Raw genomic sequence first — 24,245 nt, 5'->3', positions numbered from 1 at the left:
ATTTACTGATTTTTCCTTTCAAATCGGAACTCCCTATTTTTCTGCTAGTGTTAATTACAAATAACTGTTTCTAGACAAACAAATGTTTATGAACTTCAGAAGGAGCTTTCAGATTTACTGTGCTCGGTTTACTGTCCTACTTTCCAGACTACTTAGAATTAAATTGTGATAAATTTTCACTCTCTCTCTGGACAGACAAATAGCTCTTCTTCTGCCTTAAAATCGACAACTTTAAGTTCTCCTTCAAATATACCGTCTTTCCTCGATTCCTAAAAATAGCTTCTTTAACAAAACGAATAAAGGTTTCGGAAAGTATCGTACTTTTTCATTAGATTTTATATACGATCCCGATAGTTTCCGAAGCTACACGATAAACGATTTTCACGATAAACGGAAAACCTGATACACGCAAAACACGATACACGATAGACCTGATAAACGCAAAACACGATAGAAAACGGAAAACCTGATACACGATAGGATAGGATACACGCACGATACGATAGGATACACGCACGATACGATAGGATACACGCACGATAGAGCACGATAGGAATGTCAAGAATAACGTTGCGGGTACTGTACCATTGTTCGCACATCTAGGAGACGACTGTGACGTCACAATAGAAAAATTGCATTGTTATCACTTATTTTCAATTAAACGCCTAAAACTCATTAGAAAAGCGATTTTCACGCGGTTTTCGGCTATGGCATCAGCTAGGAGGCTTTTGCGCACCGAACGAATCCATTTTGATCTCTCTGTGACTTTAAATGGCGTTAAAATTAGGGCCCCGATTTTAGCGCATTTCCGGTGTGGTATTTTGGGGGTGTGCTCATCTATCGCAATAATCTCGGCATTCGCCTCCTACATTCATTGATATTTCATGCCAGGCACCTACGCCCATGCATACCGCACACGTCACATGCCCGTTTTTACAGGCCACTGCTTTCCCCTGGGCGCTGGGAATATTCTCTACACAGCCCACACACTTAGGTTACTAAGGCACTTTAGCTACAACTCCGCTAGATAGCATACCGATTCGTGCGTCACTTCCCACAATGAATGGTACCACCCGATAGAGCATACAATTCCCTGTCGATTGAGTGTTTCAAGTACGAAATTGCGCCAAAAATAAAGGAAATACGAGGATTCAAAGAACCCCACTCAATTCCTCCTAGTTACCATTGTTCGCACATCTAGGAGACGACTGTGACGTCACAATAGAAAAATTGCATTGTTATCACTTATTTTCAATTAAACGCCTAAAACTCATTAGAAAAGCGATTTTCACGCGGTTTTCGGCTATGGCATCAGCTAGGAGGCTTTTGCGCACCGAACGAATCCATTTTGATCTCTCTGTGACTTTAAATGGCGTTAAAATTAGGGCCCCGATTTTAGCGCATTTCCGGTGTGGTATTTTGGGGGTGTGCTCATCTATCTCAATAATCTCGGCATTCGCCTCCTACATTCATTGATATTTCATGCCAGGCACCTACGCCCATGCATACCGCACACGTCACATGCCCGTTTTTACAGGCCACTGCTTTCCCCTGGGCGCGGGGAATATTCTCTACACAGCCCACACACTTAGGTTACTAAGGCACTTTACCTACAACTCCGCTAGATAGCATACCGATTCGTGCGTCACTTCCCACAATGAATGGTACCACCCGATAGAGCATACAATTCCCTGTCGATTGAGTGTTTCAAGTACGAAATTGCGCCAAAAATAAAGGAAATACGAGGATTCAAAGAACCCCACTCAATTCCTCCTAGTTACCATTGTTCGCACATCTAGGAGACGACTGTGACGTCACAATAGAAAAATTGCATTGTTATCACTTATTTTCAATTAAACGCCTAAAACTCATTAGAAAAGCGATTTTCACGCGGTTTTCGGCTATGGCATCAGCTAGGAGGCTTTTGCGCACCGAACGAATCCATTTTGATCTCTCTGTGACTTTAAATGGCGTTAAAATTAGGGCCCCGATTTTAGAGCATTTCCGGTGTGGTATTTTGGGGGTGTGCTCATCTATCTCAATAATCTCGGCATTCGCCTCCTACATTCATTGATATTTCATGCCAGGCACCTACGCCCATGCATACCGCACACGTCACATGCCCGTTTTTACAGGCCACTGCTTTCCCCTGGGCGCGGGGGATATTCTCTACACAGCCCACACACTTAGGTTACTAAGGCACTTTAGCTACAACTCCGCTAGATAGCATACCGATTCGTGCGTCACTTCCCACAATGAATGGTACCACCCGATAGAGCATACAATTCCCTGTCGATTGAGTGTTTCAAGTACGAAATTGCGCCAAAAATAAAGGAAATACGAGGATTCAAAGAACCCCACTCAATTCCTCCTAGTTACCATTGTTCGCACATCTAGGAGACGACTGTGACGTCACAATAGAAAAATTGCATTGTTATCACTTATTTTCAATTAAACGCCTAAAACTCATTAGAAAAGCGATTTTCACGCGGTTTTCGGCTATGGCATCAGCTAGGAGGCTTTTGCGCACCGAACGAATCCATTTTGATCTCTCTGTGACTTTAAATGGCGTTAAAATTAGGGCCCCGATTTTAGCGCATTTCCGGTGTGGTATTTTGGGGGTGTGCTCATCTATCTCAATAATCTCGGCATTCGCCTCCTACATTCATTGATATTTCATGCCAGGCACCTACGCCCATGCATACCGCACACGTCACATGCCCGTTTTTACAGGCCACTGCTTTCCCCTGGGCGCGGGGAATATTCTCTACACAGCCCACACACTTAGGTTACTAAGGCACTTTAGCTACAACTCCGCTAGATAGCATACCGATTCGTGCGTCACTTCCCACAATGAATGGTACCACCCGATAGAGCATACAATTCCCTGTCGATTGAGTGTTTCAAGTACGAAATTGCGCCAAAAATAAAGGAAATACGAGGATTCAAAGAACCCCACTCAATTCCTCCTAGTTACCATTGTTCGCACATCTAGGAGACGACTGTGACGTCACAATAGAAAAATTGCATTGTTATCACTTATTTTCAATTAAACGCCTAAAACTCATTAGAAAAGCGATTTTCACGCGGTTTTCGGCTATGGCATCAGCTAGGAGGCTTTTGCGCACCGAACGAATCCATTTTGATCTCTCTGTGACTTTAAATGGCGTTAAAATTAGGGCCCCGATTTTAGCGCATTTCCGGTGTGGTATTTTGGGGGTGTGCTCATCTATCTCAATAATCTCGGCATTCGCCTCCTACATTCATTGATATTTCATGCCAGGCACCTACGCCCATGCATACCGCACACGTCACATGCCCGTTTTTACAGGCCACTGCTTTCCCCTGGGCGCGGGGGATATTCTCTACACAGCCCACACACTTAGGTTACTAAGGCACTTTAGCTACAACTCCGCTAGATAGCATACCGATTCGTGCGTTCCCACAATGAATGGTACCACCCGATAGAGCATAAAATTCCCTGTCGATTGAGTGTTTCAAGTACGAAATTGCGCCAAAAATAAAGGAAATACGAGGATTCAAAGAACCCCACTCAATTCCTCCTAGTTACCATTGTTCGCACATCTAGGAGACGACTGTGACGTCACAATAGAAAAATTGCATTGTTATCACTTATTTTCAATTAAACGCCTAAAACTCATTAGAAAAGCGATTTTCACGCGGTTTTCGGCTATGGCATCAGCTAGGAGGCTTTTGCGCACCAAACGAATCCATTTTGATCTCTCTGTGACTTTAAATGGCGTTAAAATTAGGGCCCCGATTTTAGAGCATTTCCGGTGTGGTATTTTGGGGGTGTGCTCATCTATCGCAATAATCTCGGCATTCGCCTCCTACATTCATTGATATTTCATGCCAGGCACCTACGCCCATGCATACCGCACACGTCACATGCCCGTTTTTACAGGCCACTGCTTTCCCCTGGGGGCTGGGAATATTCTCTACACAGCCCACACACTTAGGTTACTAAGGCACTTTAGCTACAACTCCGCTAGATAGCATACCGATTCGTGCGTCACTTCCCACAATGAATGGTACCACCCGATAGAGCATACAATTCCCTGTCGATTGAGTGTTTCAAGTACGAAATTGCGCCAAAAATAAAGGAAATACGAGGATTCAAAGAACCCCACTCAATTCCTCCTAGTTACCATTGTTCGCACATCTAGGAGACGACTGTGACGTCACAATAGAAAAATTGCATTGTTATCACTTATTTTCAATTAAACGCCTAAAACTCATTAGAAAAGCGATTTTCGGCTATGGCATCAGCTAGGAGGCTTTTGCGCACCGAACGAATCCATTTTGATCTCTCTGTGACTTTAAATGGCGTTAAAATTAGGGCCCCGATTTTAGCGCATTTCCGGTGTGGTATTTTGGGGGTGTGCTCATCTATCTCAATAATCTCGGCATTCGCCTCCTACATTCATTGATATTTCATGCCAGGCACCTACGCCCATGCATACCGCACACGTCACATGCCCGTTTTTACAGGCCACTGCTTTCCCCTGGGCGCTGGGAATATTCTCTACACAGCCCACACACTTAGGTTACTAAGGCACTTTACCTACAACTCCGCTAGATAGCATTCCGATTCGTGCGTCACTTCCCACAATGAATGGTACCACCCGATAGAGCATACAATTCCCTGTCGATTGAGTGTTTCAAGTACGAAATTGCGCCAAAAATAAAGGAAATACGAGGATTCAAAGAACCCCACTCAATTCCTCCTAGTTACCATTGTTCGCACATCTAGGAGACGACTGTGACGTCACAATAGAAAAATTGCATTGTTATCACTTATTTTCAATTAAACGCCTAAAACTCATTAGAAAAGCGATTTTCACGCGGTTTTCGGCTATGGCATCAGCTAGGAGGCTTTTGCGCACCGAACGAATCCATTTTGATCTCTCTGTGACTTTAAATGGCGTTAAAATTAGGGCCCCGATTTTAGCGCATTTCCGGTGTGGTATTTTGGGGGTGTGCTCATCTATCTCAATAATCTCGGCATTCGCCTCCTACATTCATTGATATTTCATGCCAGGCACCTACGCCCATGCATACCGCACACGTCACATGCCCGTTTTTACAGGCCACTGCTTTCCCCTGGGCGCGGGGAATATTCTCTACACAGCCCACACACTTAGGTTACTAAGGCACTTTACCTACAACTCCGCTAGATAGCATACCGATTCGTGCGTTCCCACAATGAATGGTACCACCCGATAGAGCATACAATTCCCTGTCGATTGAGTGTTTCAAGTACGAAATTGCGCCAAAAATAAAGGAAATACGAGGATTCAAAGAACCCCACTCAATTCCTCCTAGTTACCATTGTTCGCACATCTAGGAGACGACTGTGACGTCACAATAGAAAAATTGCATTGTTATCACTTATTTTCAATTAAACGCCTAAAACTCATTAGAAAAGCGATTTTCACGCGGTTTTCGGCTATGGCATCAGCTAGGAGGCTTTTGCGCACCGAACGAATCCATTTTGATCTCTCTGTGACTTTAAATGGCGTTAAAATTAGGGCCCCGATTTTAGCGCATTTCCGGTGTGGTATTTTGGGGGTGTGCTCATCTATCTCAATAATCTCGGCATTCGCCTCCTACATTCATTGATATTTCATGCCAGGCACCTACGCCCATGCATACCGCACACGTCACATGCCCGTTTTTACAGGCCACTGCTTTCCCCTGGGCGCGGGGAATATTCTCTACACAGCCCACACACTTAGGTTACTAAGGCACTTTACCTACAACTCCGCTAGATAGCATACCGATTCGTGCGTCACTTCCCACAATGAATGGTACCACCCGATAGAGCATACAATTCCCTGTCGATTGAGTGTTTCAAGTACGAAATTGCGCCAAAAATAAAGGAAATACGAGGATTCAAAGAACCCCACTCAATTCCTCCTAGTTACCATTGTTCGCACATCTAGGAGACGACTGTGACGTCACAATAGAAAAATTGCATTGTTATCACTTATTTTCAATTAAACGCCTAAAACTCATTAGAAAAGCGATTTTCACGCGGTTTTCGGCTATGGCATCAGCTAGGAGGCTTTTGCGCACCGAACGAATCCATTTTGATCTCTCTGTGACTTTAAATGGCGTTAAAATTAGGGCCCCGATTTTAGCGCATTTCCGGTGTGGTATTTTGGGGGTGTGCTCATCTATCTCAATAATCTCGGCATTCGCCTCCTACATTCATTGATATTTCATGCCAGGCACCTACGCCCATGCATACCTCACACGTCACATGCCCGTTTTTACAGGCCACTGCTTTCCCCTGGGCGCTGGGAATATTCTCTACACAGCCCACACACTTAGGTTACTAAGGCACTTTAGCTACAACTCCGCTAGATAGCATACCGATTCGTGCGTCACTTCCCACAATGAATGGTACCACCCGATAGAGCATACAATTCCCTGTCGATTGAGTGTTTCAAGTACGAAATTGCGCCAAAAATAAAGGAAATACGAGGATTCAAAGAACCCCACTCAATTCCTCCTAGTTACCATTGTTCGCACATCTAGGAGACGACTGTGACGTCACAATAGAAAAATTGCATTGTTATCACTTATTTTCAATTAAACGCCTAAAACTCATTAGAAAAGCGATTTTCACGCGGTTTTCGGCTATGGCATCAGCTAGGAGGCTTTTGCGCACCGAACGAATCCATTTTGATCTCTCTGTAACTTTAAATGGCGTTAAAATTAGGGCCCCGATTTTAGCGCATTTCCGGTGTGGTATTTTGGGGGTGTGCTCATCTATCTCAATAATCTCGGCATTCGCCTCCTACATTCATTGATATTTCATGCCAGGCACCTACGCCCATGCATACCGCACACGTCACATGCCCGTTTTTACAGGCCACTGCTTTCCCCTGGGCGCGGGGAATATTCTCTACACAGCCCACACACTTAGGTTACTAAGGCACTTTACCTACAACTCCGCTAGATAGCATACCGATTCGTGCGTCACTTCCCACAATGAATGGTACCACCCGATAGAGCATACAATTCCCTGTCGATTGAGTGTTTCAAGTACGAAATTGCGCCAAAAATAAAGGAAATACGAGGATTCAAAGAACCCCACTCAATTCCTCCTAGTTACCATTGTTCGCACATCTAGGAGACGACTGTGACGTCACAATAGAAAAATTGCATTGTTATCACTTATTTTCAATTAAACGCCTAAAACTCATTAGAAAAGCGATTTTCGGCTATGGCATCAGCTAGGAGGCTTTTGCGCACCGAACGAATCCATTTTGATCTCTCTGTGACTTTAAATGGCGTTAAAATTAGGGCCCCGATTTTAGCGCATTTCCGGTGTGGTATTTTGGGGGTGTGCTCATCTATCTCAATAATCTCGGCATTCGCCTCCTACATTCATTGATATTTCATGCCAGGCACCTACGCCCATGCATACCGCACACGTCACATGCCCGTTTTTACAGGCCACTGCTTTCCCCTGGGCGCTGGGAATATTCTCTACACAGCCCACACACTTAGGTTACTAAGGCACTTTACCTACAACTCCGCTAGATAGCATTCCGATTCGTGCGTCACTTCCCACAATGAATGGTACCACCCGATAGAGCATACAATTCCCTGTCGATTGAGTGTTTCAAGTACGAAATTGCGCCAAAAATAAAGGAAATACGAGGATTCAAAGAACCCCACTCAATTCCTCCTAGTTACCATTGTTCGCACATCTAGGAGACGACTGTGACGTCACAATAGAAAAATTGCATTGTTATCACTTATTTTCAATTAAACGCCTAAAACTCATTAGAAAAGCGATTTTCACGCGGTTTTCGGCTATGGCATCAGCTAGGAGGCTTTTGCGCACCGAACGAATCCATTTTGATCTCTCTGTGACTTTAAATGGCGTTAAAATTAGGGCCCCGATTTTAGCGCATTTCCGGTGTGGTATTTTGGGGGTGTGCTCATCTATCTCAATAATCTCGGCATTCGCCTCCTACATTCATTGATATTTCATGCCAGGCACCTACGCCCATGCATACCGCACACGTCACATGCCCGTTTTTACAGGCCACTGCTTTCCCCTGGGCGCGGGGAATATTCTCTACACAGCCCACACACTTAGGTTACTAAGGCACTTTACCTACAACTCCGCTAGATAGCATACCGATTCGTGCGTTCCCACAATGAATGGTACCACCCGATAGAGCATACAATTCCCTGTCGATTGAGTGTTTCAAGTACGAAATTGCGCCAAAAATAAAGGAAATACGAGGATTCAAAGAACCCCACTCAATTCCTCCTAGTTACCATTGTTCGCACATCTAGGAGACGACTGTGACGTCACAATAGAAAAATTGCATTGTTATCACTTATTTTCAATTAAACGCCTAAAACTCATTAGAAAAGCGATTTTCACGCGGTTTTCGGCTATGGCATCAGCTAGGAGGCTTTTGCGCACCGAACGAATCCATTTTGATCTCTCTGTGACTTTAAATGGCGTTAAAATTAGGGCCCCGATTTTAGCGCATTTCCGGTGTGGTATTTTGGGGGTGTGCTCATCTATCGCAATAATCTCGGCATTCGCCTCCTACATTCATTGATATTTCATGCCAGGCACCTACGCCCATGCATACCGCACACGTCACATGCCCGTTTTTACAGGCCACTGCTTTCCCCTGGGCGCGGGGAATATTCTCTACACAGCCCACACACTTAGGTTACTAAGGCACTTTACCTACAACTCCGCTAGATAGCATACCGATTCGTGCGTCACTTCCCACAATGAATGGTACCACCCGATAGAGCATACAATTCCCTGTCGATTGAGTGTTTCAAGTACGAAATTGCGCCAAAAATAAAGGAAATACGAGGATTCAAAGAACCCCACTCAATTCCTCCTAGTTACCATTGTTCGCACATCTAGGAGACGACTGTGACGTCACAATAGAAAAATTGCATTGTTATCACTTATTTTCAATTAAACGCCTAAAACTCATTAGAAAAGCGATTTTCACGCGGTTTTCGGCTATGGCATCAGCTAGGAGGCTTTTGCGCACCGAACGAATCCATTTTGATCTCTCTGTGACTTTAAATGGCGTTAAAATTAGGGCCCCGATTTTAGCGCATTTCCGGTGTGGTATTTTGGGGGTGTGCTCATCTATCTCAATAATCTCGGCATTCGCCTCCTACATTCATTGATATTTCATGCCAGGCACCTACGCCCATGCATACCTCACACGTCACATGCCCGTTTTTACAGGCCACTGCTTTCCCCTGGGCGCTGGGAATATTCTCTACACAGCCCACACACTTAGGTTACTAAGGCACTTTAGCTACAACTCCGCTAGATAGCATACCGATTCGTGCGTCACTTCCCACAATGAATGGTACCACCCGATAGAGCATACAATTCCCTGTCGATTGAGTGTTTCAAGTACGAAATTGCGCCAAAAATAAAGGAAATACGAGGATTCAAAGAACCCCACTCAATTCCTCCTAGTTACCATTGTTCGCACATCTAGGAGACGACTGTGACGTCACAATAGAAAAATTGCATTGTTATCACTTATTTTCAATTAAACGCCTAAAACTCATTAGAAAAGCGATTTTCACGCGGTTTTCGGCTATGGCATCAGCTAGGAGGCTTTTGCGCACCGAACGAATCCATTTTGATCTCTCTGTAACTTTAAATGGCGTTAAAATTAGGGCCCCGATTTTAGCGCATTTCCGGTGTGGTATTTTGGGGGTGTGCTCATCTATCTCAATAATCTCGGCATTCGCCTCCTACATTCATTGATATTTCATGCCAGGCACCTACGCCCATGCATACCGCACACGTCACATGCCCGTTTTTACAGGCCACTGCTTTCCCCTGGGCGCGGGGAATATTCTCTACACAGCCCACACACTTAGGTTACTAAGGCACTTTACCTACAACTCCGCTAGATAGCATACCGATTCGTGCGTCACTTCCCACAATGAATGGTACCACCCGATAGAGCATACAATTCCCTGTCGATTGAGTGTTTCAAGTACGAAATTGCGCCAAAAATAAAGGAAATACGAGGATTCAAAGAACCCCACTCAATTCCTCCTAGTTACCATTGTTCGCACATCTAGGAGACGACTGTGACGTCACAATAGAAAAATTGCATTGTTATCACTTATTTTCAATTAAACGCCTAAAACTCATTAGAAAAGCGATTTTCACGCGGTTTTCGGCTATGGCATCAGCTAGGAGGCTTTTGCGCACCGAACGAATCCATTTTGATCTCTCTGTGACTTTAAATGGCGTTAAAATTAGGGCCCCGATTTTAGCGCATTTCCGGTGTGGTATTTTGGGGGTGTGCTCATCTATCTCAATAATCTCGGCATTCGCCTCCTACATTCATTGATATTTCATGCCAGGCACCTACGCCCATGCATACCTCACACGTCACATGCCCGTTTTTACAGGCCACTGCTTTCCCCTGGGCGCTGGGAATATTCTCTACACAGCCCACACACTTAGGTTACTAAGGCACTTTAGCTACAACTCCGCTAGATAGCATACCGATTCGTGCGTCACTTCCCACAATGAATGGTACCACCCGATAGAGCATACAATTCCCTGTCGATTGAGTGTTTCAAGTACGAAATTGCGCCAAAAATAAAGGAAATACGAGGATTCAAAGAACCCCACTCAATTCCTCCTAGTTACCATTGTTCGCACATCTAGGAGACGACTGTGACGTCACAATAGAAAAATTGCATTGTTATCACTTATTTTCAATTAAACGCCTAAAACTCATTAGAAAAGCGATTTTCACGCGGTTTTCGGCTATGGCATCAGCTAGGAGGCTTTTGCGCACCGAACGAATCCATTTTGATCTCTCTGTAACTTTAAATGGCGTTAAAATTAGGGCCCCGATTTTAGCGCATTTCCGGTGTGGTATTTTGGGGGTGTGCTCATCTATCTCAATAATCTCGGCATTCGCCTCCTACATTCATTGATATTTCATGCCAGGCACCTACGCCCATGCATACCGCACACGTCACATGCCCGTTTTTACAGGCCACTGCTTTCCCCTGGGCGCGGGGAATATTCTCTACACAGCCCACACACTTAGGTTACTAAGGCACTTTACCTACAACTCCGCTAGATAGCATACCGATTCGTGCGTTCCCACAATGAATGGTACCACCCGATAGAGCATACAATTCCCTGTCGATTGAGTGTTTCAAGTACGAAATTGCGCCAAAAATAAAGGAAATACGAGGATTCAAAGAACCCCACTCAATTCCTCCTAGTTACCATTGTTCGCACATCTAGGAGACGACTGTGACGTCACAATAGAAAAATTGCATTGTTATCACTTATTTTCAATTAAACGCCTAAAACTCATTAGAAAAGCGATTTTCACGCGGTTTTCGGCTATGGCATCAGCTAGGAGGCTTTTGCGCACCGAACGAATCCATTTTGATCTCTCTGTGACTTTAAATGGCGTTAAAATTAGGGCCCCGATTTTAGCGCATTTCCGGTGTGGTATTTTGGGGGTGTGCTCATCTATCGCAATAATCTCGGCATTCGCCTCCTACATTCATTGATATTTCATGCCAGGCACCTACGCCCATGCATACCGCACACGTCACATGCCCGTTTTTACAGGCCACTGCTTTCCCCTGGGCGCTGGGAATATTCTCTACACAGCCCACACACTTAGGTTACTAAGGCACTTTACCTACAACTCCGCTAGATAGCATACCGATTCGTGCGTCACTTCCCACAATGAATGGTACCACCCGATAGAGCATACAATTCCCTGTCGATTGAGTGTTTCAAGTACGAAATTGCGCCAAAAATAAAGGAAATACGAGGATTCAAAGAACCCCACTCAATTCCTCCTAGTTACCATTGTTCGCACATCTAGGAGACGACTGTGACGTCACAATAGAAAAATTGCATTGTTATCACTTATTTTCAATTAAACGCCTAAAACTCATTAGAAAAGCGATTTTCACGCGGTTTTCGGCTATGGCATCAGCTAGGAGGCTTTTGCGCACCGAACGAATCCATTTTGATCTCTCTGTGACTTTAAATGGCGTTAAAATTAGGGCCCCGATTTTAGCGCATTTCCGGTGTGGTATTTTGGGGGTGTGCTCATCTATCGCAATAATCTCGGCATTCGCCTCCTACATTCATTGATATTTCATGCCAGGCACCTACGCCCATGCATACCGCACACGTCACATGCCCGTTTTTACAGGCCACTGCTTTCCCCTGGGCGCTGGGAATATTCTCTACACAGCCCACACACTTAGGTTACTAAGGCACTTTAGCTACAACTCCGCTAGATAGCATACCGATTCGTGCGTCACTTCCCACAATGAATGGTACCACCCGATAGAGCATACAATTCCCTGTCGATTGAGTGTTTCAAGTACGAAATTGCGCCAAAAATAAAGGAAATACGAGGATTCAAAGAACCCCACTCAATTCCTCCTAGTTACCATTGTTCGCACATCTAGGAGACGACTGTGACGTCACAATAGAAAAATTGCATTGTTATCACTTATTTTCAATTAAACGCCTAAAACTCATTAGAAAAGCGATTTTCACGCGGTTTTCGGCTATGGCATCAGCTAGGAGGCTTTTGCGCACCGAACGAATCCATTTTGATCTCTCTGTGACTTTAAATGGCGTTAAAATTAGGGCCCCGATTTTAGCGCATTTCCGGTGTGGTATTTTGGGGGTGTGCTCATCTATCGCAATAATCTCGGCATTCGCCTCCTACATTCATTGATATTTCATGCCAGGCACCTACGCCCATGCATACCGCACACGTCACATGCCCGTTTTTACAGGCCACTGCTTTCCCCTGGGCGCTGGGAATATTCTCTACACAGCCCACACACTTAGGTTACTAAGGCACTTTAGCTACAACTCCGCTAGATAGCATACCGATTCGTGCGTCACTTCCCACAATGAATGGTACCACCCGATAGAGCATACAATTCCCTGTCGATTGAGTGTTTCAAGTACGAAATTGCGCCAAAAATAAAGGAAATACGAGGATTCAAAGAACCCCACTCAATTCCTCCTAGTTACCATTGTTCGCACATCTAGGAGACGACTGTGACGTCACAATAGAAAAATTGCATTGTTATCACTTATTTTCAATTAAACGCCTAAAACTCATTAGAAAAGCGATTTTCACGCGGTTTTCGGCTATGGCATCAGCTAGGAGGCTTTTGCGCACCGAACGAATCCATTTTGATCTCTCTGTGACTTTAAATGGCGTTAAAATTAGGGCCCCGATTTTAGCGCATTTCCGGTGTGGTATTTTGGGGGTGTGCTCATCTATCGCAATAATCTCGGCATTCGCCTCCTACATTCATTGATATTTCATGCCAGGCACCTACGCCCATGCATACCGCACACGTCACATGCCCGTTTTTACAGGCCACTGCTTTCCCCTGGGCGCTGGGAATATTCTCTACACAGCCCACACACTTAGGTTACTAAGGCACTTTAGCTACAACTCCGCTAGATAGCATACCGATTCGTGCGTCACTTCCCACAATGAATGGTACCACCCGATAGAGCATACAATTCCCTGTCGATTGAGTGTTTCAAGTACGAAATTGCGCCAAAAATAAAGGAAATACGAGGATTCAAAGAACCCCACTCAATTCCTCCTAGTTACCATTGTTCGCACATCTAGGAGACGACTGTGACGTCACAATAGAAAAATTGCATTGTTATCACTTATTTTCAATTAAACGCCTAAAACTCATTAGAAAAGCGATTTTCACGCGGTTTTCGGCTATGGCATCAGCTAGGAGGCTTTTGCGCACCGAACGAATCCATTTTGATCTCTCTGTGACTTTAAATGGCGTTAAAATTAGGGCCCCGATTTTAGCGCATTTCCGGTGTGGTATTTTGGGGGTGTGCTCATCTATCGCAATAATCTCGGCATTCGCCTCCTACATTCATTGATATTTCATGCCAGGCACCTACGCCCATGCATACCGCACACGTCACATGCCCGTTTTTACAGGCCACTGCTTTCCCCTGGGCGCTGGGAATATTCTCTACACAGCCCACACACTTAGGTTACTAAGGCACTTTACCTACAACTCCGCTAGATAGCATACCGATTCGTGCGTCACTTCCCACAATGAATGGTACCACCCGATAGAGCATACAATTCCCTGTCGATTGAGTGTTTCAAGTACGAAATTGCGCCAAAAATAAAGGAAATACGAGGATTCAAAGAACCCCACTCAATTCCTCCTAGTTACCATTGTTCGCACATCTAGGAGACGACTGTGACGTCACAATAGAAAAATTGCATTGTTATCACTTATTTTCAATTAAACGCCTAAAACTCATTAGAAAAGCGATTTTCACGCGGTTTTCGGCTATGGCATCAGCTAGGAGGCTTTTGCGCACCGAACGAAGCCATTTTGATCTCTCTGTGACTTTAAATGGCGTTAAAATTAGGGCCCCGATTTTAGCGCATTTCCGGTGTGGTATTTTGGGGGTGTGCTCATCTATCGCAATAATCTCGGCATTCGCCTCCTACATTCATTGATATTTCATGCCAGGCACCTACGCCCATGCATACCGCACACGTCACATGCCCGTTTTTACAGGCCACTGCTTTCCCCTGGGCGCTGGGAATATTCTCTACACAGCCCACACACTTAGGTTACTAAGGCACTTTACCTACAACTCCGCTAGATAGCATACCGATTCGTGCGTCACTTCCCACAATGAATGGTACCACCCGATAGAGCATACAATTCCCTGTCGATTGAGTGTTTCAAGTACGAAATTGCGCCAAAAATAAAGGAAATACGAGGATTCAAAGAATTCCACTCAATTCCTCCTAGTTACCATTGTTCGCACATCTAGGAGACGACTGTGACGTCACAATAGAAAAATTGCATTGTTATCACTTATTTTCAATTAAACGCCTAAAACTCATTAGAAAAAGCGATTTTCACGCGGTTTTCTGCTATGGCATCAGCTAGAAGGCTTGTGCGCACCGAACGAATCCATTTTGATCTCTCTGTGACTTTAAATGGCGTTAAAATTAGGGCCCCGATTTTAGCGCATTTCCGGTGTGGTATTTTGGGGGTGTGCTCATCTATCGCAATAATCTCGGCATTCGCCTCCTACATTCATTGATATTTCATGCCAGGCACCTACGCCCATGCATACCGCACACGTCACATGCCCGTTTTTACAGGTCACTGCTTTCCCCTGGGGGCTGGGAATATTCTCTACACAGCCCACACACTTAGGTTACTAAGGCACTTTACCTACAACTCCGCTAGATAGCATACCGATTCGTGCGTCACTTCCCACAATGAATGGTACCACCCGATAGAGCATACAATTCCCTGTCGATTGAGTGTTTCAAGTACGAAATTGCGCCAAAAATAAAGGAAATACGAGGATTCAAAGAACCCCACTCAATTCCTCCTAGTTACCATTGTTCGCACATCTAGGAGACGACTGTGACGTCACAATAGAAAAATTGCATTGTTATCACTTATTTTCAATTAAACGCCTAAAACTCATTAGAAAAGCGATTTTCACGCGGTTTTCGGCTATGGCATCAGCTAGGAGGCTTTCGCGAACCGAACGAATCCATTTTGATCTCTCTGTGACTTTAAATGGCGTTAAAATTAGGGCCCCGATTTTAGCGCATTTCCGGTGTGGTATTTTGGGGGTGTGCTCATCTATCGCAATAATCTCGGCATTCGCCTCCTACATTCATTGATATTTCATGCCAGGCACCTACGCCCATGCATACCGCACACGTCACATGCCCGTTTTTACAGGCCACTGCTTTCCCCTGGGCGCTGGGAATATTCTCTACACAGCCCACACACTTAGGTTACTAAGGCACTGTACCTACAACTCCGCTAGATAGCATACCGATTCGTGCGTCACTTCCCACAATGAATGGTACCACCCGATAGAGCATAAAATTCCCTGTCGATTGAGTGTTTCAAGTACGAAATTGCGCCAAAAATAAAGGAAATACGAGGATTCAAAGAATTCCACTCAATTCCTCCTAGTTACCATTGTTCGCACATCTAGGAGACGACTGTGACGTCACAATAGAAAAATTGCATTGTTATCACTTATTTTCAATTAAACGCCTAAAACTCATTAGAAAAGCGATTTTCACGCGGTTTTCGGCTATGGCATCAGCTAGGAGGCTTGTGCGCACCGAACGAATCCATTTTGATTTCTCTGTGACTTTAAATGGCGTTAAAATTAGGGCCCCGATTTTAGCGCATTTCCGGTGTGGTATTTTGGGGGTGTGCTCATCTATCGCAATAATCTCGGCATTCGCCTCCTACATTCATTGATATTTCATGCCAGGCACCTACGCCCATGCATACCGCACACGTCACATGCCCGTTTTTACAGGCCACTGCTTTCCCCTGGGCGCTGGGAATATTCTCTACACAGCCCACACACTTAGGTTACTAAGGCACTTTACCTACAACTCCGCTAGATAGCATACCGATTCGTGCGTCACTTCCCACAATGAATGGTACCACCCGATAGAGCATAAAATTCCCTGTCGATTGAGTGTTTCAAGTACGAAATTGCGCCAAAAATAAAGGAAATACGAGGATTCAAAGAACCCCACTCAATTCCTCCTAGTTACCATTGTTCGCACATCTAGGAGACGACTGTGACGTCACAATAGAAAAATTGCATTGTTATCACTTATTTTCAATTAAACGCCTAAAACTCATTAGAAAAGCGATTTTCACGCGGTTTTCGGCTATGGCATCAGCTAGGAGGCTTGTGCGCTCCGAACGAATCCATTTTGATCTCTCTGTGACTGTAAATGGCGTTAAAATTAGGGCCCCGATTTTAGCGCATTTCCGGAGTGGTATTTTGGGGGTGTCCTCATCTATCTCAATAATCTCGGCATTCGCCTTCTACATTCATTGATATTTCATGCCAGGCACCTACGCCCATGCATACCGCACACGTCACATGCCCGTTTTTACAGGCCACTGCTTTCGCCTGGGCGCGGGGAATATTCTCTACACAGCCCACACACTTAGGTTACTAAGGCACTTTACCTACAACTCCGCTAGATAGCATACCGATTCGTGCGTCACTTCCCACAATGAATGGTACCACCCGATAGAGCATAAAATTCCCTGTCGATTGAGTGTTTCAAGTACGAAATTGCGCCAAAAATAAAGGAAATACGAGGATTCAAAGAACCCCACTCAATTCCTCCTAGTTACCATTGTTCGCACATCTAGGAGACGACTGTGACGTCACAATAGAAAAATTGCATTGTTATCACTTATTTTCAATTAAACGCCTAAAACTCATTAGAAAAGCGATTTTCACGCGGTTTTCGGCTATGGCATCAGCTAGGAGGCTTGTGCGCTCCGAACGAATCCATTTTGATTTCTCTGTGACTGTAAATGGCGTTAAAATTAGGGCCCCGATTTTAGCGCATTTCCGGTGTGGTATTTTGGGGGTGTCCTCATCTATCTCAATAATCTCGGCATTCGCCTCCTACATTCATTGATATTTCATGCCAGGCACCTACGCCCATGCATACCGCACACGTCACATGCCCGTTTTTACAGGCCACTGCTTTCGCCTGGGCGCGGGGAATATTCTCTACACAGCCCACACACTTAGGTTACTAAGGCACTGTACCTACAACTCCGCTAGATAGCATACCGATTCGTGCGTCACTTCCCACAATGAATGGTACCACCCGATAGAGCATAAAATTCCCTGTCGATTGAGTGTTTCAAGTACGAAATTGCGCCAAAAATAAAGGAAATACGAGGATTCAAAGAACCCCACTCAATTCCTCCTAGTTACCATTGTTCGCACATCTAGGAGACGACTGTGACGTCACAATAGAAAAATTGCATTGTTATCACTTATTTTCAATTAAACGCCTAAAACTCATTAGAAAAGCGATTTTCACGCGGTTTTCGGCTATGGCATCAGCTAGGAGGCTTGTGCGCTCCGAACGAATCCATTTTGATTTCTCTGTGACTGTAAATGGCGTTAAAATTAGGGCCCCGATTTTAGCGCATTTCCGGTGTGGTATTTTGGGGGTGTCCTCATCTATCTCAATAATCTCGGCATTCGCCTCCTACATTCATTGATATTTCATGCCAGGCACCTACGCCCATGCATACCGCACACGTCACATGCCCGTTTTTACAGGCCACTGCTTTCGCCTGGGCGCGGGGAATATTCTCTACACAGCCCACACACTTAGGTTACTAAGGCACTGTACCTACAACTCCGCTAGATAGCATACCGATTCGTGCGTCACTTCCCACAATGAATGGTACCACCCGATAGAGCATAAAATTCCCTGTCGATTGAGTGTTTCAAGTACGAAATTGCGCCAAAAATAAAGGAAATACGAGGATTCAAAGAACCCCACTCAATTCCTCCTAGTTACCATTGTTCGCACATCTAGGAGACGACTGTGACGTCACAATAGAAAAATTGCATTGTTATCACTTATTTTCAATTAAACGCCTAAAACTCATTAGAAAAGCGATTTTCACGCGGTTTTCGGCTATGGCATCAGCTAGGAGGCTTGTGCGCTCCGAACGAATCCATTTTGATTTCTCTGTGACTGTAAATGGCGTTAAAATTAGGGCCCCGATTTTAGCGCATTTCCGGTGTGGTATTTTGGGGGTGTCCTCATCTATCTCAATAATCTCGGCATTCGCCTCCTACATTCATTGATATTTCATGCCAGGCACCTACGCCCATGCATACCGCACACGTCACATGCCCGTTTTTACAGGCCACTGCTTTCGCCTGGGCGCGGGGAATATTCTCTACACAGCCCACACACTTAGGTTACTAAGGCACTTTACCTACAACTCCGCTAGATAGCATACCGATTCGTGCGTCACTTCCCACAATGAATGGTACCACCCGATAGAGCATAAAATTCCCTGTCGATTGAGTGTTTCAAGTACGAAATTGCGCCAAAAATAAAGGAAATACGAGGATTCAAAGAACCCCACTCAATTCCTCCTAGTTACCATTGTTCGCACATCTAGGAGACGACTGTGACGTCACAATAGAAAAATTGCATTGTTATCACTTATTTTCAATTAAACGCCTAAAACTCATTAGAAAAGCGATTTTCACGCGGTTTTCGGCTATGGCATCAGCTAGGAGGCTTGTGCGCTCCGAACGAATCCATTTTGATCTCTCTGTGACTGTAAATGGCGTTAAAATTAGGGCCCCGATTTTAGCGCATTTCCGGTGTGGTATTTTGGGGGTGTCCTCATCTATCTCAATAATCTCGGCATTCGCCTCCTACATTCATTGATATTTCATGCCAGGCACCTACGCCCATGCATACCGCACACGTCACATGCCCGTTTTTACAGGCCACTGCTTTCGCCTGGGCGCGGGGAATATTCTCTACACAGCCCACACACTTAGGTTACTAAGGCACTTTACCTACAACTCCGCTAGATAGCATACCGATTCGTGCGTCACTTCCCACAATGAATGGTACCACCCGATAGAGCATAAAATTCCCTGTCGATTGAGTGTTTCAAGTACGAAATTGCGCCAAAAATAAAGGAAATACGAGGATTCAAAGAACCCCACTCAATTCCTCCTAGTTACCATTGTTCGCACATCTAGGAGACGACTGTGACGTCACAATAGAAAAATTGCATTGTTATCACTTATTTTCAATTAAACGCCTAAAACTCATTAGAAAAACGATTTTCACGCGGTTTTCGGCTATGGCATCAGCTAGAAGGCCTGTGCGCTCCGAACGAATCCATTTTGATCTCTCTGTGACTGTAAATGGCGTTAAAATTAGATCCCCGATTTTAGCGCATTTCCGGTGTGGTATTTTGGGGGTGTCCTCATCTATCGCAATAATCTCGGCATTCGCCTCCTACATTCATTGATATTTCATGCCAGGCACCTACGCCCATGCATACCGCACACGTCACATGCCCGTTTTTACAGGCCACTGCTTTCGCCTGGGCGCGGGGAATATTCTCTACACAGCCCACACACTTAGGTTACTAAGGCACTGTACCTACAACTCCGCTAGATAGCATACCGATTCGTGCGTCACTTCCCACAATGAATGGTACCACCCGATAGAGCATAAAATTCCCTGTCGATTGAGTGTTTCAAGTACGAAATTGCGCCAAAAATAAAGGAAATACGAGGATTCAAAGAACCCAACTCAATTCCTCCTAGTTACCATTGTTCGCACATCTAGGAGACGACTGTGACGTCACAATAGAAAAATTGCATTGTTATCACTTATTTTCAATTAAACGCCTAAAACTCATTAGAAAAGCGATTTTCACGCGGTTTTCGGCTATGGCATCAGCTAGGAGGCTTGTGCTCTCCGAACGAATCCATTTTGATCTCTCTGTGACTGTAAATGGCGTTAAAATTAGGGCCCCGATTTTAGCGCATTTCCGGAGTGGTATTTTGGGGGTGTCCTCATCTATCTCAATAATCTCGGCATTCGCCTTCTACATTCATTGATATTTCATGCCAGGCACCTACGCCCATGCATACCGCACACGTCACATGCCCGTTTTTACAGGCCACTGCTTTCGCCTGGGCGCGGGGAATATTCTCTACACAGCCCACACACTTAGGTTACTAAGGCACTTTACCTACAACTCCGCTAGATAGCATACCGATTCGTGCGTCACTTCCCACAATGAATGGTACCACCCGATAGAGCATAAAATTCCCTGTCGATTGAGTGTTGCAAGTACGAAATTGCGCCAAAAATAAAGGACATACGAGGATTCAAAGAACCCCACTCAATTCCTCCTAGTTACCATTGTTCGCACATCTAGGAGACGACTGTGACGTCACAATAGAAAAATTGCATTGTTATCACTTATTTTCAATTAAACGCCTAAAACTCATTAGAAAAGCGATTTTCACGCGGTTTTCGGCTATGGCATCAGCTAGGAGGCTTGTGCGCTCCGAACGAATCCATTTTGATCTCTCTGTGACTGTAAATGGCGTTAAAATTAGGGCCCCGATTTTAGCGCATTTCCGGAGTGGTATTTTGGGGGTGTCCTCATCTATCTCAATAATCTCGGCATTCGCCTTCTACATTCATTGATATTTCATGCCAGGCACCTACGCCCATGCATACCGCACACGTCACATGCCCGTTTTTACAGGCCACTGCTTTCGCCTGGGCGCGGGGAATATTCTCTACACAGCCCACACACTTAGGTTTCTAAGGCACTTTACCTACAACTCCGCTAGATAGCATACCGATTCGTGCGTCACTTCCCACAATGAATGGTACCACCCGATAGAGCATAAAATTCCCTGTCGATTGAGTGTTGCAAGTACGAAATTGCGCCAAAAATAAAGGACATACGAGGATTCAAAGAACCCCACTCAATTCCTCCTAGTTACCATTGTTCGCACATCTAGGAGACGACTGTGACGTCACAATAGAAAAATTGCATTGTTATCACTTATTTTCAATTAAACGCCTAAAACTCATTAGAAAAGCAATTTTCACGCGGTTTTCGGCTATGGCATCAGCTAGGAGGCTTGTGCGCTCCGAACGAATCCATTTTGATCTCTCTGTGACTGTAAATGGCGTTAAAATTAGGGCCCCGATTTTAGCGCATTTCCGGAGTGGTATTTTGGGGGTGTCCTCATCTATCTCAATAATCTCGGCATTCGCCTTCTACATTCATTGATATTTCATGCCAGGCACCTACGCCCATGCATACCGCACACGTCACATGCCCGTTTTTACAGGTCACTGCTTTCGCCTGGGCGCGGGGAATATTCTCTACACAGCCCACACACTTAGGTTACTAAGGCACTGTACCTACAACTCCGCTAGATAGCATACCGATTCGTGCGTCATTTCCCACAATGAATGGTACCACCCGATAGAGCATAAAATTCCCTGTCGATTGAGTGTTTCAAGTACGAAATTGCGCCAAAAATAAAGGAAATAGGAGGATTCAAAGAACCCCACTCAATTCCTCCTAGTTACCATTGTTCGCACATCTAGGAGACGACTGTGACGTCACAATAGAAAAATTGCATTGTTATCACTTATTTTCAATTAAACGCCTAAAACTCATTAGAAAAGCGATTTTCACGCGGTTTTCGGCTATGGCATCAGCTAGGAGGCTTGTGCGCTCCGAACGAATCCATTTTGATCTCTCTGTGACTGTAAATGGCGTTAAAATTAGATCCCCGATTTTAGCGCATTTCCGGAGTGGTATTTTGGGGGTGTCCTCATCTATCTCAATAATCTCGGCATTCGCCTTCTACATTCATTGATATTTCATGCCAGGCACCTACGCCCATGCATACCGCACACGTCACATGCCCGTTTTTACAGGCCACTGCTTTCGCCTGGGCGCGGGGAATATTCTCTACACAGCCCACACACTTAGGTTTCTAAGGCACTTTACCTACAACTCCGCTAGATAGCATACCGATTCGTGCGTCACTTCCCACAATGAATGGTACCACCCGATAGAGCATAAAATTCCCTGTCGATTGAGTGTTGCAAGTACGAAATTGCGCCAAAAATAAAGGACATACGAGGATTCAAAGAACCCCACTCAATTCCTCCTAGTTACCATTGTTCGCACATCTAGGAGACGACTGTGACGTCACAATAGAAAAATTGCATTGTTATCACTTATTTTCAATTAAACGCCTAAAACTCATTAGAAAAGCAATTTTCACGCGGTTTTCGGCTATGGCATCAGCTAGGAGGCTTGTGCGCTCCGAACGAATCCATTTTGATCTCTCTGTGACTGTAAATGGCGTTAAAATTAGGGCCCCGATTTTAGCGCATTTCCGGAGTGGTATTTTGGGGGTGTCCTCATCTATCTCAATAATCTCGGCATTCGCCTTCTACATTCATTGATATTTCATGCCAGGCACCTACGCCCATGCATACCGCACACGTCACATGCCCGTTTTTACAGGCCACTGCTTTCGCCTGGGCGCGGGGAATATTCTCTACACAGCCCACACACTTAGGTTACTAAGGCACTTTACCTACAACTCCGCTAGATAGCATACCGATTCGTGCGTCACTTCCCACAATGAATGGTACCACCCGATAGAGCATAAAATTCCCTGTCGATTGAGTGTTGCAAGTATGAAATTGCGCCAAAAATAAAGGACATACGAGGATTCAAAGAACCCCACTCAATTCCTCCTAGTTACCATTGTTCGCACATCTAGGAGACGACTGTGACGTCACAATAGAAAAATTGCATTGTTATCACTTATTTTCAATTAAACGCCTAAAACTCATTAGAAAAGCAATTTTCACGCGGTTTTCGGCTATGGCATCAGCTAGGAGGCTTGTGCGCTCCGAACGAATCCATTTTGATCTCTCTGTGACTGTAAATGGCGTTAAAATTAGGGCCCCGATTTTAGCGCATTTCCGGAGTGGTATTTTGGGGGTGTCCTCATCTATCTCAATAATCTCGGCATTCGCCTTCTACATTCATTGATATTTCATGCCAGGCACCTACGCCCATGCATACCGCACACGTCACATGCCCGTTTTTACAGGCCACTGCTTTCGCCTGGGCGCGGGGAATATTCTCTACACAGCCCACACACTTAGGTTACTAAGGCACTTTACCTACAACTCCGCTAGATAGCATACCGATTCGTGCGTCACTTCCCACAATGAATGGTACCACCCGATAGAGCATAAAATTCCCTGTCGATTGAGTGTTGCAAGTACGAAATTGCGCCAAAAATAAAGGACATACGAGGATTCAAAGAACCCCACTCAATTCCTCCTAGTTACCATTGTTCGCACATCTAGGAGACGACTGTGACGTCACAATAGAAAAATTGCATTGTTATCACTTATTTTCAATTAAACGCCTAAAACTCATTAGAAAAGCAATTTTCACGCGGTTTTCGGCTATGGCATCAGCTAGGAGGCTTGTGCGCTCCGAACGAATCCATTTTGATCTCTCTGTGACTGTAAATGGCGTTAAAATTAGATCCCCGATTTTAGCGCATTTCCGGAGTGGTATTTTGGGGGTGTCCTCATCTATCTCAATAATCTCGGCATTCGCCTTCTACATTCATTGATATTTCATGCCAGGCACCTACGCCCATGCATACCGCACACGTCACATGCCCGTTTTTACAGGCCACTGCTTTCGCCTGGGCG

General features: G+C 44.9%; 1 protein-coding gene across 1 annotated transcript in view; it reads left to right on the top strand.

Annotated features, from left to right (window-relative positions):
* LOC125679680 (glutamate--cysteine ligase regulatory subunit-like) overlaps nucleotides 1-24,245 on the top strand; it is a 71,796-nt gene that overhangs the window by 18,210 nt on the left and 29,341 nt on the right. The gene's annotated exons all lie outside the window — the stretch shown is intronic.

This window comes from Ostrea edulis, chromosome 2, assembly GCF_947568905.1.
Source record: "Ostrea edulis chromosome 2, xbOstEdul1.1, whole genome shotgun sequence".
In the NCBI taxonomy this organism is placed as follows: Eukaryota; Metazoa; Mollusca; class Bivalvia; order Ostreida; family Ostreidae; genus Ostrea; species Ostrea edulis.
This window is presented reverse-complemented; position numbering and strand designations above follow the sequence as displayed.